This window comes from Sinohyriopsis cumingii, chromosome 6 (genome assembly GCF_028554795.1).
Source record: "Sinohyriopsis cumingii isolate HCF-2022 chromosome 6, ASM2855479v2, whole genome shotgun sequence".
Classification (NCBI taxonomy): Eukaryota; Metazoa; Mollusca; class Bivalvia; order Unionida; family Unionidae; genus Sinohyriopsis; species Sinohyriopsis cumingii.
Genome location: NC_142966.1, coordinates 102,807,922 through 102,823,254, shown reverse-complemented (window position 1 = coordinate 102,823,254; position 15,333 = coordinate 102,807,922). Strand labels below are relative to the sequence as shown.

Genomic DNA, 15,333 nt, shown 5'->3' with positions numbered 1-15,333 from the left:
TCACAGAAAGTCATCTCGCGAGACAACAAAGGTGGGACTCGGGTCAAGGACCAGAAACCCAGGGAACCGTGATTGAGAAGGACAGCCTAGCTTTGTACTTTCAATCCATACACAGCGTATTGTTTATCTTGTTTTTTCGTCAGGATAAAACTTGGATTTTTGTTTCAATCGTTCGATTTTTCCTACAAGAATATGGACTCGTCGTTTCACAAGCTTATGCTGAACTGTTTACGTCTAGAACATAACCCTGCAAGCTATTTTCGTTTCGTCACAAATCGTTATTTTCTTTAACGCTCTTCAATTACATTAGAGAGGAAGTCAATGCATCGACAACACTTCCAGACTATCGTATTTTAAAGATTTGCCCAAGCTGGTATCAAGTCTTGCCAAAAATATTCTTTGTAAACAAAATCCTTAGCCACTAGCTTCATATCTCAACAAAAGTTTTCTTCTTTTTTAAACAAAATGTTTGGAAACTATAGATGACTATATATAGGTGTCCTGATATGTATGGTATATTTGAATGCGTTACCTAATTCGTATAAATCCTACTCTATTCGTTATTTGTTTTTTAACTTTTCATCCACATATATTTATATACATATCCACAAGTACATCACCTGCCTTCTTTGTGATCAAAAACACTCACTTACGTATATACTCCTAATAATACCCACTTGTACATATCCTAAGTCTACGGAGAAGATTACACATTTTTCAAAGACTGTTTTCAGTTTGATGTTTATAGGTATTTATAGAAATGTTTGGTCTCATGCCATTGTCATCATTTTTAAGGCATGTTCAGTACCTTGTACACATTTGATCAAGTACCTACTTAGGTCGTACTTCACATATTCTCTCTGATACAAGAATATTATCATATCAGCATTCCATTTCTATGAAGAATGTTAATTTTTAAATGTTTGAGCTGATTGTTGTTGCCTTGAAAATAACTTGAATAACCAAGAGTAAGCTAAAAACACTTGAGATATGATACTTTCACTGAAGGCTTTAAGCAATTATGCCCCATAATTAGCCACAGGGAATGTTTACAGTATTATATATTGATTGCACCAATGCCCTAGCTTATGATCAATTTGAGATGCACGTTCTTCCAGTTCTGATGATCCAGCTGACCATTATTCATATTCAGGTTATTTAACACGATATATTTCAGTATTAAATTTCGATTGTGTTTTAATTTTAAAAATACTATATCATCCTTAGTGTTGCTCTTAATTTCTTTGAAGTATAAAATCAGATATTTTCTCAAAATTGTTTCGGATGTCATATCAAAGCCCATACTTAAGCCTCTTTAAAATCTAACCAAATAATACGCAGATATGTTTTCCAAGGTTTAATAAGATTCCTCCTCCTACTAAAATCAACCCGCATCGAGCCTAGATAACAAAATCATCGGCTTTCTTTATATATATATATATACAAACACTGGCATTATTAATTTCTCCCAGACATTGACCAGATAATTTTGTGAAAGGTGTTGACATGAATGAGTTCTCAGCGGAAACCTCATTGTTCCTTGTGGAACATAGAATAAGGAATAAAGCAATTTTCAACCTGTTTCCTTTCAGATGTTTGAAAGTAGTTGATAAAGATGGTAGTATGAAAACGGTTTTGTGATTTACATACTGACTGCTGCATCGATGTTTAGAAAATAGTCACAGGAGTATATTCAGCAACCAATATAACGTTTGCCCACTTTATCCATGTTTGCAGTATGTCGGTCAAAATAATCCTAAATTGAAAACAAAATATCCATGCCCCAAAGAACAAGGTTTAAGATGCAATAAAGAAAAGCTACGAAACCATGGAGCACTTCAAATATGTAAACAAAAATCGGATAGTAGTAATTAGATGGAAAGACGGTTTAGTTAATGTGAGGTTAACCATTTCTAGAACAATTATACTGCCCAACACAAAAACCTAGATTTGAAGATTACATATCACAAATTCTTAAACATCTATCGTATATACAAACAACATTAATAGGGCGACTATTGCTTTGCGTCACTCTAATTAGTAAGTACATACATTATTGTTTATTGTGCATACAATCTGCGACGAGAAGATAAAAAAATATTCATATTTCTCAATGAATGCTTCATTTTCCGCTTTTTCCTTGTGTCAATATACTTTATAATTGGTGCATACATGATACCCATTGTAAAATGTAATAATTATATACACAACAGTGACTCAAATACAAAATAGAAATAAACCCACAGATAGAGAGAGCGAAATAACTAATTTGATATATTAGATCATATTTTCCTGATTTTAGTTTAAATAATGGCTAGTTTCTTCAAGTACATAACGCCGAAAAATATTAAAGTTTCCATTTTGGGAGGAATAAAAGCAAGGTGTATTAAAATGTCATCAGACAAGTTTGAACATTTTGATTCCTCAAAATGGGATCGTTTTTCTATTTTCTATTTATTTTTATTTATAGGAGTAACTCTTAATATTAAACAACCGTGTCGTATATAAATAAAATTTTTAGATACATAAAATTATTCGTAGTCTAGCAATTGCTACCTGAAACAGTGGATCGCCAACGTGAATGAGTAAATTATTTTTTCATTACGTTTTGAATTTATATGGTATTTAATTATTTCAATAGTTAATTCTCATCTTGCTTGTATTTGTTATCTTCTTTATCGTCGCATTAATATGCCTTATTACCCTCCCAATTTATCTACGTTGCTTTCGTTTTAGGAAGTACAATGAAGGCAAGAAAAATGTAGGTTACTAAATTCGGTGAATTAAAATAAGCACAATATATGTTGATATAATCAGATCCCTGACAGTGAAAGATCATGTTCTTATGTTTATTAATTTGTTCAATGTAATGGTGTTATTTCATCATATTTGGCCAAATGTTGGATTATATATCAAAGAATTCACACAAGATATGCTTTATATCCCATCAAATTTTTTGACGCGTTCGATTCTTGTAACAGGAGCATTAATCAATAAAACGGAAGCAGATGATTATGTGTATTAAGATAAGTTAAAGAAAATAAATTAAAATGAAATTATGTAGCATTTAAGGATATTGTCTTCTTTTAAATAACTTCAAATTGCAATTTGTTTACAGCTGATTATTATCCACTTGAGCTCAAAGGTCAAGTCTCCATCTCTCTCTCTCTCTCTCTCTCTCTCTCTCTCTCTCTCTCTCTATATATATATATATATATATATATATATATATATATATATATATATATATAGATATAGATATATATATATATATATATATATATATATATATATATATATATATATATATATATATATATATATATATATAGCTTTGTAACACGCACAGCTTGAATTTCTACAAAATAATACGTAGGGTAGGACCAAATTCAAGGGTTCAGGAACTGTATTTGTTATTATTGTGTTTCTATCTAAATACGTTTCTTCCATCAACCAAATAGTGCTATCTTATTTTATAAATTATGCTATAAGATTTTCCTGTTCACGAGTTAGACATTTTAAACTAATAACTGTTAGAGATAACCTGATTGTAAAATCCACATATATATATATATATATATATATATATATATATATATATATATATATATATATATATATACAAATAAACTTATGGCGGACATAAAAGAATTCATACTGGTTCAAATTGACAAAATGTATTGCTTAAAGGTAGATTCAACCTTAATAACACATGTGGCGTCTACTTATTTATCATATACATGTATGAGTTTTAATTCGATGCAAACTGTATATGTACTGTATCAGCTTAATGACACAAGGCACGCAAATGGGTCACTCTGACTGCAATTTATTTGAATTGATGTGAAGAGCAGGGAAATTTATTGCAATCGGCACTTAAGTAAAGCATGAGAAAATCTGGATGTTAGAGACATATATACATTGTTTATTGAACGATAACTACTTTACGCAGCTACCAGTAGTACTACTGCTACAATACAGAATACTACTACGGCTGCTACACACGGAATGTTTCTACCTTTTTTTCTGATAGAATATATAGATAACTAGAAGAGTTAGACGCTAAAATTAATCCGCCGCTCTAATCGCATTCTTGTTGTCATCATCAGCGCCACAATCTTTATTTTTGTATGTAATGTCTTTCTGGTCAGATTTCTAATAGGCAACTGTATGCTCTAATTCCGACTCGTTATTGTTCTTTCCAGTGGTGGTAGATCATCGTAACATCATAAAATACTTAGACTTTGCAACAATTCCATGCATATATACACCTTGAACTCATTAATCACTGGTCATAAGGGACAGTCACTGTTTACCTCTTCCGATTACTTTTGAAGGATACGAAAACAAATTAAATCTAATTTTGCTTATATTTTAATTTGTGTGCTTTTTTATTAAGTTAATTTATCAGAAGTGGCAGATACATTTCCATGAGTAATGCATTGTAAACCTAGAGCAACTATATACAACGAATTGACAAAGTAATGAAAAAATCGTTTCATACTGCAAGTTTCAAACAAACTAAAATAGGTCAAAGGTTGGAAGTAGCTGAAATAAAATTACACAAATTACAAGAATGGGACGAAATGTTTACAAAAGAATTATGAAAGTTAGGAAAAATTGTTAGGAAACAAAATAAATAAATTGGGATGGTCTGTACTACTGGATATTTCAGTGACTGAATAAATCTTTATGCGCTTTAAAATTGACCATGTTTCAAGGGGATGAAATTACTGCAACACCAAATTAGCATATTTTAGTTCAACATTGGCTTGATAGAGTCCCTAACTGCGTACCAAATTAATCCCTTACATACAACTCACGTATTATTCACTGTCAAGAAAGACTGATGTGTTCTCAGCCCTTCTGTGAGATATCTGTACAACATTTCGGTGTCAAACATACGTTCTGAAGTAAAAAAAAAAAACATGCTATAGAAGAATCACAATCTGCAACGAACTACATTTTTTTCAGAGAGGAGAGAATAAGCTATTTAGGAAGTTTTAAAGTATGCATATATATATATATATATATATATATATATATATATATATATATATATATATATATATATATATATATATGACATTAATGGGATGTGTGATTGAGTCTACAATTTCCCGCCAGATTTGTCGTGTTACGCGCTGTCAAGGACCAATATATTTAAAGCTTTCAATCACGTGTTCTGCCCAGCCAATCACAATGCTCTCGCTCCGGCAGCGCGCTGAGGGATTCTTTCTGATAGGGATTGCGGCGTCAGTTGAGCCAATTTCCTTCTGGGGTGCTGACGTATAACCTTTTCCTGTATAATTTTTTTCTCCGTTGTTATCCGTTCACTTTCTTAGTTACTTTCCCCATTTCCTGGAGTTTTGACCCAGTCGAATCTTCCTGGAAGTTAAGTATTTACTTACATTAACTTGTTTCCATTCCACATATTCTGCTAACGTTTCTTTTATTATACATTAAGTCACACTCATAATGGGTCATTCCATCTGTAAAAGATTGCAGATCATTTGAAATCAGAAATAGACGATCGATTGCGTCCCGATTTTAATATTCTCCGCTATTCTAAAATTGATATGCATGGGGTTGGGGCAGAATATTCGACACAATTATCTGGCTCGATCTCTCTGTCGTACGCAACATTAACCCAGAGAAACATAAATCTAAACGTGGATATACTTCCCATCGTCTCGTGCATAAATTCATTATACAAATATAATAGCCTAAGAGTAATTGCAAACGACTCCACGTTTGTTGCAAGCGCCATTATCTCAAATGGTATAGCATTAGTGTGCCAAATTGTTGCACTTAAGTTCAAATATCCAAATATCCAAATCAATTTATCTGCTAATTCGCGGTCTATTAATGGTGGTAGATGTATAACCCAAGTCTTTCGGTTTGGTTGATTTATTCATCAGTCTGATATTGCAGCATAGGTACACCTTCCTAATACCAGGGTTCATAGTGTATTTGAAGGTCTTTGACAGTTTGGGAAAAATGAGGTAGCATTCTCAATGCCTTGAAAGTTTGGGAAAATCAAGCTGATTACAGTGAGGTTTTTAAAAGTATTTGAAAATTGAAATAAACCTAAACAGTTTAAAATAATTCAATAATCACAAATAAAATTGTCCAATGTTGTTAGATTTAGATGTAGTCGAGTTTTTCTGGTTTCTTTGTTTTGAAGACCTGTTCAGTTTCATTTCATCATTAATATAACATAACTTGTATACAATTTCTTTTAGCTAACCTAGGTCTTGGAATTTTTTGTGTGGTCCTTGAATGTTTGAGAAAAGTCTTTGAATTCATCATTCAGAATTCCGTATAAACCCTGTAATACGCCTTTTTTCTGGCTTTGTATGCCTTTGTTATGCGGTGTGGAATATGGACGTAACGTTGTAACATATTGGAAGATTGCTTTTTCTGACGATAGTCGGTCGGAGGAGCAGTTTGTGGAATAATAACAAACATTTCCGACATGATTGTGTCATACTTTGTTAACACTTTATGATTGTTTGAAATTCGAACTTTGTCGCCCAATTTTCGGTCATTTCGTTCTGCATAATTGTGTTGACAAGTGATTTTTCGGTTTGGTTGGTTTGTTCATCAATCTGATTGACAATGTAATTGCACTTTCTTGATTCGACTTTGCATGGTTTTGTGAGGTCTTGTGTGACTTTCTCGAGCTTTGTGTGGCTTTCTCGAGCTTATGCGTACTTAGTTGGACCCTTTTCTTTTAATTGGTTGCGTACCACTAGCTTGTGTTTTCCAGCTGGTTTCGTACCACTGGATTTTATGTTAGCCTTCTGTTTCCCTGTTGGTTCTCTACCACTGGAATCTTTGATTACCAGTTGATTCCGTATCACTGGCCAGTGTGTTTACCAGGTGGTTCCGTACCACTGGATGTTATGATTACCAGTTGATTCCGTATCACTGGCCTGTGTGTTTACCAGCTGGTTCCGTACCACTGGATTGTATGATTACACTTTGATTCCGTATCAGTGGCATGTGTGTTCTCTAGTTGGTTCCTTTCGTTTTACGGTTGCTACGAGTTTTATGCTTGGCGTACATGGATCCCGCACCTCACTACTTGACACTTGATTAGTCATTCATGCTTTCTGCTTCCACCACTTCGTTCAATGTTAATGGGTTTTGTGTTTCCATGCTTGTTTAGGTCCACTGACCTGTGATTGTTCTGTTGATACTGGTTATGTTGCATTCAGCACATTAAAACAATGACCCATACTTTTCATAATGTTCAAATGTTGTTCTTTTTTCATTTTTTCTTTCTCACTATTACCAAGTTTGTGCCTCATCTCACTACAGTGAACAGTGATGTTCATAACATTACAATAAGGGTTATTTATTTGTAACGATTGCTACGTAGTAATACATAGAAATGTATGTAAATAACGTTTTTCTGGCATTCGTTACAGAATGCTCCTTACATAGAGGGTTGCGTTGCAAATGGCAGTGAAGATAGCCAATCAAGGTACAACATCCAAGAGGCGGTGAATAGGCCCATAAACAAGGCAACAGTGTCAACGACAACGGCCGCCAACCCTCAAACTGGATCATCCAGCGAAAGGGACTTGGATAGACCCACATCTTCTTCATGTAATAACTCGAGAGGTCTCCGACAGGAAAACCACCCAAGTGACACACGCGATCCATGACAAATATGATCAGCTGGTAGCGATGCGCAGGCCGTCCACGGAAAATGGTCCACAAACTGTGTTTCAACTTGGACCCTCCGTAGCAACAGACAACAGACCAGCAGCATCCATGGTCTCCCGCGCCATTGTGGAAACCAAGGCTTCAAGTAAAGGTACAGCTGTGGATAGAGGTAACGTTGTCCATATCGTTTCAGCCTCCAGGGGCATTCACAATCAAAATTTGTAAGCTTGTCGGTCACACCACCAACTCTAATCCTTGGTAAAGTTAAGACAAACAAATGGGCGGGCTCATACATAGGTTTCTCTACCCTCATGCATAACTCGCAGGATGCTAGTTTCAAATTTCAGTTAGATGCGCACAGTACTGGTCCTGTACTTAGCATTCTTCCAAAACTTAGGAACGTCCAAATCACAGTAGGACAGTGGATTCTCGCTACATATATAAAACAGTTGGGTAGGGGGGTGTTTAACGGCAAAAACAGACATATAATATGCTCCCATATTCTTCCTATTTGTCCTCATGCAATTTCATTGTTTTGGCTATTTGTGGTGGAACATGTATTCCTTTGACAAATGCTTACCAATGGGTTGTAGTTCCAGTTGCAAGATATTTGAGACCTTTTGCAATTCTCTTCAATGCGAACACAAAGTTATCTATAACATACATGACGCATATTTTGCACGATTTTTGATACTAGATGCAACTCGTGTCCAATGCCAGTAGAAGCTCGATCTCTTCCTGATTGTATCTGCCGACATCGGCGTTACTATGGCTGCGGATAAAACATTTGCCCCGTCAACAACCATGACGTAACTCTGATACGAATTGGATTACCTGAGAATGGAGGTTCGCCTTCCCACTGACAGACTAGGAAAATGTAATAAACTCGTACATTTATATGTGGCTTGAAATAAAATTACTCTCAAGGAGTTGCAATCCATCATATGTACAATTAACTTGTCTTGCGCAGTTGTTTTGCCGGACAAGCTTTTCTTAGGCGATTCATCAACTTGAAAATTGTCATCGCAAAACCACATTAGATTAACAAAAGAGGTAAAGGAAGATTTAAGGGCCTGGCAAAACTTTTTAACCGGTTTTAACGGTGGAAACCACACTGGACCATATATGAGTGTCAGGATGGTAGCTCTGCTTCGTTCCAAGCACAACCTCAAAACCCCGATCTAATTTACAAAACTCGAGACTCAAGCAGCAAACTACTTCTATCCAAATTCTGAATTAACACTGTACACGATCAATATCAACTTATCCATAAAAACATTATACATCTGCCAGCACATAATTCACTATAATCACTCTATTGACGAAGCCGACGGGCGCAGATTAATATGACTAACTACACGACTTTGTATCTCTACCCGTTTGACTATTTGTCATACACCCAACCATGTAATAATCAGAGGGAAACGATTATTACCAACACATTCCTTCCCTTCTCAATTTTTAACATCAGTCTGTGATATAAGCACATGAAATTACTGAACTCAGTTTAAAATAATGTTTCCTCGTTCCATTAGTTTGGTCCTTTGGATAAGGCGATACTTCTTCTTCCTTATCGGTTTCATCATCGCTATCGCGTATTTCTTCCTGGCTATCGGTGTGTTTATGTTCAGTTTCCGGTCGCACTAAGCATGGTTTTAGTCTATGGAAATGAACAATCTGAATCACCTTATGATTGCTCCTGGTGATCAGGTATGTAACATCTTTTACTTCCTTAACTAGCCGCCAAGTTCCAGTCGATTTGACCTGCATCATTTTGTTCGGGGTGAATCCGGATGAAGCGTGCTCAGATGCACGATAGGCCTTGCTCGTTAGAGAAAGGTATGGATCCCAGTTTTCTTTTTTATCATCCACGTATACTGTTAGCATCTGGCATAAAGTTATGTTATAGCGTTCCACCATTCCATTACATTGTGGATGATAGGGAGACGTTTGCGTCTTTTTAATCCCTAATATTACACATATCTCTATGAATATGGCACTTTCCAACTGACGGCCTGGGTCAGACAACATTACATGAGGCACGCCAAACCTACAAATAAAATTACCCAGCAACGCTCTTGCAACTGTGGTGGCTTCAATATTAGGAGAAGGCAACGCCTCAATCCACATAGTGACGTGATCTTCAGTTATAAGGATGTATGCTTTTCCTTCCTCCGTTTTCGTGAGAGGTCCCAAGATATCCAGGACAACTAGCTCTCCTGCTTCCCCAGCCGTTATGCCCTAAAGTTTCGCTCTGCGCTTCTGCTTGAGATTGTTGTGCTGAGAGCAAATGGAATAATTTTAGCATAAATGCCAACTATATTCCAAAGTAAGATTTTGCTAAATATTTTTTAATTCATTTCCATTTCTAACATTAATCTTTGTAGCAAAAGAAGCCATGTATAAAAACGTTCTTAGGCTTCTTGTACTAAAATCAGCAAAGTTATTAAAAAACATCAGTACCGTACGAATGTAATCAATACCAATTTTGCTATTTTGCTATTTTTTTCATATATACGTGTACCGTAGTGTAAAAAAATTAGGGCAAGCTGGAGACGTATTTTAGTGTCTAATATTATTCAATATTTTTTTCAAGATCGTTTACTATCATGAACTTAATAATGTTGCAGTAATCTGTGATTAGGATGGAGTCAGTCCGTCAATCATGTTAATTTTTAGAGAGTTTATGACTTACTAATGTGGTTAAATTTATCGTTTCCCATGTCTATGATAGTCACAAAGCATGTTCCTTCAGAGGAAGGGAGGGCTGAAATGCAGTGAGTCAGAGAGGCAGATAGATACACCGACAGACAGGTAGAGGGAGCGAACGAGAGAATCAGAAATGGAGCCTTGGGCATAATAATCCGATAGTAATATATCGAACAAAAATTCCATAATCTTAGCAAAACCGCTGATGTAAATATAATTTATTATTATTATTATTATTATTATTATTATTATCATTATCATTATTATTATATAAATACAATATTTGACAGCTATAATTCAACCATCCATTTTAGTGTTACATGTTTAGTGTCTTTTACAATTCATCAATTCAAAGCTACATCCAAATGAAGTCGTCTGGTTTTGGTTCTGGAAAGAAAAAGGAAACTATGATGCCATATATAACTTGCCTATACCTTTGCATTTACATACAAATATACGTTGTGTTTTTGCTATCTGTTTGCATAAATATATCAAGTAGAATTCTCACTTTTATTTCTTTTGAATATTCCTGTTTGGTTCTCCCAAGAATGTATAATAATATATATAGTGCTATTCAGTTCTATAACAATAGAATATGTAAATATATTATTTCATCGTCTCTTTTCTAATTTATCTTATTTCTACAAAGCAATGCATTTGAGATAAAAAATGTGTAAATCTATCGCGTCGATATGATGGAAGCCATGTACCATATGTACTTTAGTTTGGCTTTTGAATAACTATTATTGGTTGTAGTACTTTTCTAATCAAAATTCATGATCTTTCGTAACGATGAAATATAGAATACTTTCTAATTTATATTCGATGGAAATTTGGATATCATCATGGAGTATATCATATGCATTGATATTGGATCTTGAAATTATTAATGGAAACTATTTCGTTTTCTATTCAACAATTTTGCTCTTCCTTTCATCTTAGCTTGCATCGTTCCTTTACTTGTCCGTTGGTTCAAAAAATGTTTTAATATATATATATATATATATATATATATATATATATATATATATATATCACAAGCATGTATTATTTATCTCAAAGTCAATATCTTTATGTCAATAACAAAACACCAATATATATATAACCATTCAGTTAACGTACTTACCATACAGTTTTGGTCTATTTTCTACTTTCCAAAACTAGAGCCTTGCATGAAAATTATGAAGATGATAATCAGGAAGATAACTGTAAAAAGATAAAACGAGGCGAAAGCAAACGGTGAAATAGTAGAGAACATGCTTTGTCTCATAATATGTCAATGTTTACAACTTAGTCCGAATATGTTTGGTATTTCACGCATCTCAATACAATTAAGAAGATACTAGGAAACATTTTGGTGGGTATTCTTAAGACGAATGCAGTTGTCTTTATTTCTTGGTTGTTTTAACAAAAACGGTCAATAATATAAAGTTGTTAAGACTGGTCGTTGTTTTAACGTGAGACTTCCTAAATTTAATATTTCTCAGCCATCTAAGAAAATACAACTCGAACGTTCTGCGCAGCACACAATTGGATTAAGATATATCCAAATTACGTAAGTAATCATCTGGTACTAATATAACAATCACAACTAGTTTCAGTATCGCACCTTTTTCTTGGTGTAACGTTATGTGTGCGCGGGTGTGTGTGTGTGTGTGTGTGTGTGTGTGTGTGTGTGTGTGTACAGGATGCAATGCATTGCATGTTTCACACAGAAATCTACGTAAGAAAAGATATGAAAATACATTAATGCTACTCACATGACAAACCGCTACCTCCTCCTCCATAACCCCCATACCCGCCGTAGGGACTTCCGATGAGGTACCCAGAGGCCATACCAATAGTTGCAATTAATGAAATTATGCAGAGTACTAACATGGTTTTCATGGCTACAAAAATCAAGAAATTTCTAAATAAACAAGACGTGTCATAGCTGAACAATCAAATTCAATAATGCTATTATGAAAGTTAAAATTTGTGTGATCGACACTTTCTTATATTACGTGTTAAGTCTGTAATAAACAGCAACCAAAGAAAGTGCGAAAACAACTAGCTTTGAACAAGAAAACAAAATTACTGGAAAAAACACCGAAAAAATGAATAATAAGAACTTAACGATTTTCAGAATCAAATCCAAAGTAATCCATGAATCCAAGAATTATCCACGAATTAAATTTTAAAAGTCCTAGTAATGAAATGTTCTAATGAATTTAAGTTCGAGTACGGACCAAAAATCCAGAATGGAAGGGGATAACGTATAATGTAGCCTTTATGGTGCTGTATCGTATACAGTTCTTTTTTAAATCCACAGACCATTATGAATAAAATTTACATAAATGTCTTTGTCCACGAATTCTCTATGAGCACTCAAATATTTCCAGGAACGAGAACTAAAATCTTTTAGAATCCAACTAATTTGATTAAAAATTAAAATATAGCTCCAAAATGTCACAACAAAACGTACACCTTAAATTCCAGTGTTTAGAAGCCCGATTAAGAAATGTCTGTACAGACGTCGGTATAAACACCTGACTACTACGCAAGTATGGAAAACCTAGAATTGCGAAATTGATGCTGTTTTCGTGTATTATCCCGTACTCCAAGTAAGACATTGATCAGAAACGATCATTCTACTCCGAGAACAAAAAATAAAAAATAAAAAAAAAATGAAAAGGTGTTTACTTGTCTCGGTGATTTCTGATCCAAGGTCGGGAACTAAGTCGAAAATATAAACAATGTTTCTGTTATTAGATATTTATGAAAAGAGTCAGTTCAAACTGAATTTTCTGGAAAATATCAACTTCCTAGTAAACAAAATTACATTATGGTGAAATGTATTAAAATAGAAAGATTCCAAAGCTTGGATGCAATTAAATTAAATCAAATATAAATGTAATCAAATATACATAACACACTAGTACGGAACCCGGTTCCTGCGTAAAAGGTTTGAAAGAATGCTAATGATTCGTATATGTATTCAACTTAACACACAAGTGCGGACGGGTATTTTGGCTTGAGTTCAAATACGCCTATAAAGTAGTGAAGAAACATATGTTTAAATAAGTTATTACATGGCATTTACCGTCCTAAAGATATAGAATATCATGGTTAATGACAAAAAAATCGAGAGGATAGTGCTTGCTACACATGCAATTTACTTACCAGAAGTGTATTTAGAAATGAAACATGTGCGAAACGTATAGCTAACTTCAGCTTAAATAGCAAGAACAGGACATATTGGTTAACACAGCCTGACAATTACGCGTAAGTTCTTGTTATTTCCGCAACACGAACCGGAAGGACGTGCTTCGCAAATATATCTTAAACTACTACAATTAATGCTGTCAAGTATGTCATGGTGTAAGCTGTGCCCTGGGCTAATTATGAATCGGAAGTGCACAGAGAGTAGAGTTCCATTTAAAATATTTGAACCATATACTTGCATATTTATATGGGGTTTTTTTCCAAAGGAAAACAGAGAGGTCAAACGTGCAAACACGTGCTTTCATTACTCGTCATATCATGAATTACAAATGTTTTAAGTGCGCGATTAAGGCAGTAATCATATTGAATACTGTGTAAAATGAAATGTTATCAAAACGATGTATATGGTACATTAAATATGATAAAAAGCTTTTCAAGATATTTTTTAAAGATATTTTCAACAAAAACGCAAGTATATATATATATATATATATATATATATATATAGAGAGAGAGAGAGAGAGAGAGAGATAGAGAGATAGATAGAAATATATATATATATATATATATATATATATATATATATATATATATATATATATATATATATATATATATATATAGATAGATAGATAGATAGATAGATAGATAGATAGATAGATACAGGTATAGATAGACATAGATATATATAGATATAGATAGATGTAGATATAGATAGATAGATATATATATATAGAGAGATAGATAGATAGATACAGAGATAGATCGATATAGAGATAGATATAGAGATAGATAGATAGAGATAGATAGATATAGATAGATAGAGATAGATTGATAGAGAGAGAGAGAGAGAGATGTAGAGAGATAGATAGAGAAAAAGATCGAGAGAGAGATAGGGAGAGAGATATATAGGTAGAGAGAGATAGATAGATAGGGACAGAGGTATATAGATAGAGAGAGAGATAGATAGATATATAGAGATAGATAGATAGAGATAGAGATAGATAGATAGAGAGACAGATAGATAGATAAAGAGACAGATAGATAGACAGAGAGACAGATAGATTGATAGAGAGACAGATAGAGAGACAGATAGATAGAGAGATAGAGACAGATAGACATATAGATACAGACAGACATATACTGATTGAGAGATACAGACAGAGAGATACTGATTGAGAGATACATATTGAGAGATACAGACAGATACAGACAGATAGATACAGACAGATAGATACAGACTGACAGATACAGACTGATAGTTACAGCAGATAGATACAGCCTGACAGATACAGACTGACAGATTCAGACTGACAGATACAGACTGATAGATACAGACTGATAGATACAGACTGACAGATACAGACAGACAGATACAGACAGACAGATAGGTACTGACTGATATATACTGACAGATACAGATAGATACTGACTGATAGATACTGATTGATAGATATTCAAAATATACTATGAAGAAATGAGGAGAAAATGTTGATAAGATATGATTTTCAAAATATAATCAAAATGTAATAGGACTTGAAATAAATCGTGTTAAATAACCTGAGTATGAATCATATGGAGTGGAATAATTATAACCGGAAGATCGTGCATCTCGAATGTTTGTAACACGCAACCAATATGCAATAGTGTGAACGTTTAATGTGGCTAATTATGGTACATATGTGTGTAAGGCTTTCAATGATCGTGTGATGTACACGTGTGTCTAGCTTACTCTTGGCCATT

At 34.0% G+C, this 15,333-nt stretch overlaps 1 long non-coding RNA gene across 2 annotated transcripts; it reads right to left on the bottom strand.

The window, feature by feature from the left end:
* Positions 1 to 10,589: 10,589 nt before the first annotated feature.
* On the bottom strand, positions 10,590 to 13,669 carry LOC149797593 (uncharacterized). Of its 2 annotated transcripts, XR_016421540.1 has the most exons (5): positions 13,549 to 13,669; positions 13,069 to 13,101; positions 12,147 to 12,275; positions 11,513 to 11,592; positions 10,590 to 10,773 (listed from the first exon to the last, which is right to left on the bottom strand). It is a non-coding gene; the product is annotated as an uncharacterized LOC149797593 (long non-coding RNA). The 2 variants fall into 2 exon arrangements; XR_016421539.1 differs by lacking the exon at positions 13,069 to 13,101.
* Between the last annotated feature and the right edge of the window lie 1,664 nt (positions 13,670 to 15,333).